A 6,000-nucleotide genomic window follows, 5' to 3' on the forward strand; every position below is an offset into this window, starting at 1 on the left:
ACTAAACCCCAACATACTCCCACTTGGACTAAAGCCAATTGTTTCTACAACTTATCCCAGTAGAAGTTAGATGACGATCATGTACTTTCTGGGTTAATGGCTTTGTCAACGGATCTGCAACGCTGTCCTCTGTAGGTACTCTTTCTATTCTCACATCTCCTCTTGCCACAATTTCTCTTATAATGTGGTATCGCTTAAGGTAATGCTTGGATGCATTATGAGACCGTGGTTCCTTTGCTTGCGCAATGGCTCCATTGTTATCACAGTACATTGTAATGGGATTTACAATGTCAGTCACCACACCAAGTTCAGTAATGAACTTTCTAATCCAAACTGCTTCCTTTGCTGCTTCCGCAGCAGCGATATACTCTGACTCGGTCGTCGAGAAAGCTACGCTTCCTTGCTTGGAACTCTTCCAGCTGACCGCGCCCCCATTTAGGATAAACAGGTATCCTGATTGGGATTTAAAATCGTTATCATCTGTGAGATGACTTGCATCTGAAAATCCTTCTATTTTCAGATCCCCTTCTTCGTACACTAGAAACATATCTTTAGTTCTTCTCAAGTACTTAAGAATGTTTTTTACGGCAATCCAATGCTCGTCTCCCGGATTTCCTTGGTAACGACTCGTTATAGATAACGCGAACGCTACGTCAGGTCTAGTGCATGGCATAGCATACATAATCGAACCGATTGTGTTGGCGTACGGGACTACAGCCATGCGCTTCTTATCATCATCGGTTTTAGGACATTGATGATTGTTTAACTTTACTCCATGTAGCATGGGTAAGTTACCTCGTTTCGATTCAAGCATGCTAAACCTCTTTAGCACCTTTTCAATGTATGTAGCCAGTGAAAGACCAAGCAGTCTTCTTGATCTATCCCTGTAGATCTTTATGCCAAGTATATAAGCTGCTTCACCGAGGTCTTTCATTGAGAAGTTACCAGATAACCAAACTTTTACCGACTGTAGTAGAGCTACATCATTTCCCATTAATAATATATCGTCCACATATAATATCAGAAATGCAATAGAGCTCCCACTTGCTTTCTTGTAAATGCAAGCTTTTTCGCTATTTTGTTCGAAACCAAACTGTTTTATGGTTTCGTCAAAACGCTTGTTCCAGCTTCTAGATGCTTGCTTGAGTCCATAAATGGATCTCTGAAGTTTGCAAACTTTGTTTGCATCCTTTGATATGAAACCTTCAGGTTGCATCATGTATACATCCTCAAGCAGGTTTCCGTTTAGGAAAGCTGTTTTCACATCCATTTGCCAAATCTCGTAATCATAGTGAGCGGCAATAGCAAGCATTATTCTGATTGATTTGGACATAGCCACAGGAGAGAAAGTTTCTTCATAATCAATTCCTTGTTTCTGACGATATCCTTTCGCTACTAACCTAGCTTTGTAGGTGCTAACCTTTCCATCCATGTCAGTCTTCTTTTTGAAGATCCATCTGCACCCAATGGGTTTTATCCCTTCGGGTGGATCAACTAAAGTCCACACTTGGTTGGTATACATGGAATCCATTTCAGAATCCATGGCTTCAAGCCATGCTTTGGAATCTGGACTGTTAAGAGCCTCTTCGTAGTTTTCGGGTTCGTCGTCTAACACGGGAACCTCATCATCATCTCCCACTAGAAAACCATATCTAATAGGGAGTTCATGAACTCTTTGTGATCTACGAAGGGGTGGCACTTGAGTCTCATCTAATGGGACTTCATCGGGTTCCTTAATCGCTTCTGTTGTTTCAGTTGGTGTTTCTTGTTCTTGAACTTCATCAAGTTCAATCATGCTTCCCTTTTCTGTGTCTTCGAGAAACTCTTTCTCTAAGAAGGTTGCGTGTTTGGATACTATTACTTTCTGATCATCTGGATGGTAGAAGTAATATCCCATAGTTTCCTTAGGATATCCAACGAAGAAACATTTGTCAGATTTAGAATCTAGTTTGTCGGACGTGATGCGTTTGACATATGCTGAACAACCCCATACTCTCATGAATGAGAACACGGGTTTCCTACCAACGAACAATTCATATGGTGTGGAACTAGAGGATTTAGTTGGTACTCGATTTAGGGTGAAGAGGGCGGTTTCTAAGGCATAGCCCCAGAATGTCTTTGGAAGTAACGCTATGCTCATCATGGATCGTACCATATCTAATAGGGTACGGTTCCTCCTCTCAGATACACCATTGTGTTGTGGTGTATAGGGAGGTGTCCATCGTGAGCATATCCCACATTCAGTTAGATAATTCAGAAAATCATCTGAAAGATATTCGCCACCTCGATCTGATCGAAGTGTCTTTATTTTCTTTCCTAATTGATTTTCTACTTCATTCTTGAAGCATTTGAATTTCTCAAAAGCTTCGGACTTGTGCTTCATCAAGTAGATATAACCATATCTAATATGGTCGTCTATGAAGCTTATGAAGTATCTGAATCATCCTGTTGCTTGGACTGACATAGGACCGCATACATCTGAATGAATAAGTCCTAGAGTGTCTGATACACGCTCACCTTTATTGCTAAAGGGTGTCTTTGTCATTTTACCTTTTAAACATGATTCATATGTTTTCAATGATTCAGGATCAATTGAATTTATAAGCCCATCTTGATGTAGCTTAAGCATGCGTCTTTTGTTTATATGGCCTAAACGACAATGCCACAAGTAAGTTGAATTATCTAGCTTATGTCTTTTGGTATCAATTGCGAAAACAAAAATTTTGTAATCTAGCACATAAATCCCATTTTGTGATATTCCTGAAAAATAGTAGATCCCATCTCTATAGAAATCGCAATGTTTGTCTTTTATTGAAATATGAAAGCCGTCGTCAACAAGACGGCTAATAGAAATAATATTTCTAGATATTCCTGGAATATCCTTAGGCTGCATCCGGTATCAAGTACCAAAAGATTCAGACTGTGAAATTTCAATATAAAACATACCAAATGTTGAAGTCCCGGCTTCTTCCCGTTTTGAGGAAGGCTAGGTACACCAACAGTTTCTTTTCCAATGCCCGTCTTCACCACAGAAGTGGCACTCTCCTTTGGGCTTCTTTACTTCCTTTCCCTTAGCTCTAGTGGGCATGGCTCCCTTGCCTTTCTTGGGATATTTAGGATTGGGAAAATTCCCTTTCCTTTTCTTAGATCCCTCTATGACAAGAGCTGATATTGCCTTGTCCTTTCTCATATTGGGCTCAACTGACTTGAGCATATTTGCAAGCTCTTCAAGAGAGGTTTGCAAGTCATTCATCTGGCAGTTCATGATGAACTGTGAATAACTCTTTGAGAGGGATTTGAAGAATTATTATATGCTTAGTTCGTTATCCATCGCGAATCCAATACTAGAAAGTTTGGTAATATAGCCAATCATCTTGACACAATGTGTCATGACGGACGTGCCCTCTTGCATCCTGCAATGATATAGAAATTTTGATATCTCGTAGCGTTCGCACCTGGTCTGTTTCCCAAACAATTCCTTTAGGTGCATGATGATGGAATAGGCATCCATTTCCTCATGTTTCCTTTGTAATTCCGGTGTCATCGATGCAAGTATGATGCATCCGGCATGATCGTCATCAGCCTTGTGCTTCTGGTAAGCATCAATTTCCTCGATGGGAGCATCATCAGCAGGGATAGGGGGTATCATTGTATCAAGTACATACCCTATCTTATCGAACTTCAAAACGATTTTGAGGTTGCGATACCAGTCGGTAAAGTTTGAACTGTTCAACTTGTTATCGGTAAGTATATTTTGCAGATTGGTGTTAGTCATGATTTTACGAGTATTTTAATTTAAAACTTGAGATGTGAGAAAGAGTAAACGTATGTCATTCATTTGCTTTAAAGTATATCAATCTAAAATTATAGGCCTTTTGTTTATTTTAGATTGCTCCTACTATTTTGCCAAATTAATAGCCCTCCATATTAATTCGAAGAATTTCACAAATCCTTTAGTGAGCTAGGATCCTAACTCCTGAGATTTCGCCTTGAGTTTACTCAACAAGCTAGTCTCATTCGTTAGGTAGATTCATGTAATCAATCACATCTTTAATGTGATTCCTAAGTTATTGGGTTACTAACTACATTAGTAACTAATATGCTATTCATATTAATCCCAACCGTATTGCCCATTAGTTTATGAAAACATGAGTTTACTCATCCAATTATCATAATATAATTTAACTATTACCTCATATTCATGAAAAATGATTTTCGATAATTCAGGTGTTACCGTAAGACCCCGAGCTTGAGTTTACTCAACAACCCAAAGGCCCTCAGTACTGCCGGCTGAATTATAATATTAGGGAGGGGCAACCGATTTTAATAACTTGCTTATTTACTTAACTTTTTAATGAGGGATTTTATTTTAGGTCTCATAATCTTACTTAGTCTTGATTTGCTTTAGCATACATCAGACACATACATTGGCGTTATGGACATATCATCTAAATTATTCCGTCGAGCCAGAGACGGAATAAAAGGGCAAACCTAAGGAAATACTAACTATTACATATTTCTCTTTAGGTCCACCGTCTTCTCCATGGCGCCTTGAAATTACATATTAATTTCTATACTACGAAAGAAAACTTCAATTGAATTGAAGGGAATTAGATAAGAGGAGAAATTACAATAGATAGTAGAAAGGCAGGACTCGCAGGCCCTATTTCAAAAATACCAAAAGACTAAAAGATGGTCCAAATATGTCCATAACTCCAAACATGCATAGACTCAATTAAATAAATTTAATTGGTTGATTACATAAGTATTTTATGTAATATTTAGGTTAATCACATTAACTCAACAAATTAACTTTCATCCAATTTTACTTCTAATAGTTTCGTATCCTTTTATATTAAACTTTTAGATTAATATAACTATACAAAACTTTTAATTATGCACGTCCCAATTATTTTGATTCTAATTCATTTAAAGATTTTTGATTTACAAATAGGTAAAACAAACTTTTAAATAAATTTTCATTCGATAATCAAAATAGAAAACTATTAATTTCTGAAACATATACATATATATATATATTTAAAACTAGTTTTTAAACGATTTAAAAACTAAGTGGGTCTCGGACCGGGCCCGAGGGTGGGCTGCTGCCAAACGTCTGGCCCGCCGCTGCCTTGCGGCAGCGGCGGCCAGGCGCCGCGCGCGGTTGCTGCCGTGCGGCAGCAACCGTGACAGTAGTCGGGTCGCGCCGTATGGCGCGACCCGAACTGCTGTAATATATACTTTTTTATAATATATATATATATATTAGTTTTAATACAGTTTTAAAACGATTTTCAGAAAATAGGAAAAACTATTATAGATTTTCCGTTTTATCTTTTAGAATGAATAAAATTGATTTTATCAATCTAACCATAAAACTAATAGATTTTGTTATAATGATTATCAACCAAAATTATTAGGAACATGTGCATAACCTATTTTTAATTAACAATTAATTAAAACTTATCTATCTTTTAGAACTAATTAATCAAAACAGTTTTGTTAATCAACCTAGCTATAAATATTTGTTCAATCTGATTGAAAAACTTCTAAATTTTCATATATGAAATAACGGATTTAACGCAGGCTCTGATACCACTGAAGAAAAATAGGCTAACGTATAGCAGCGGAAATATAAAATTTTTAACCTATTTCCATTAACCCCAAGACCCGTTAATCATTATTTCATACAAAGAGGGATAAGAAGGAATACCTTTTAGATGTTCTATCTACCGTTGCAAACGAAGTGCCAACAACTCTTACTTCGAGTTCCCGAGCACAAAACAAAACAAAGGAAGATCAAGTTAGAATCAACCGTTTATAACAACCAAAGTAGATTGTCTCTAATTAATCAACACAAGATCAAGGATAAAGAGAAAGAGATGAAAATCAATTGAACGGATGGAAGCGGTGAAAACTCGTCCTCGGTTAGGGGGGTTCAAATTCTCTCTCCTCAAATTCAATAGTGGATTTCGAAAATCCTTAGTAGGGGGGTATTTA

Source organism: Euphorbia lathyris, chromosome 7, assembly GCF_963576675.1.
Source record: "Euphorbia lathyris chromosome 7, ddEupLath1.1, whole genome shotgun sequence".
In the NCBI taxonomy this organism is placed as follows: Eukaryota; Viridiplantae; Streptophyta; class Magnoliopsida; order Malpighiales; family Euphorbiaceae; genus Euphorbia; species Euphorbia lathyris.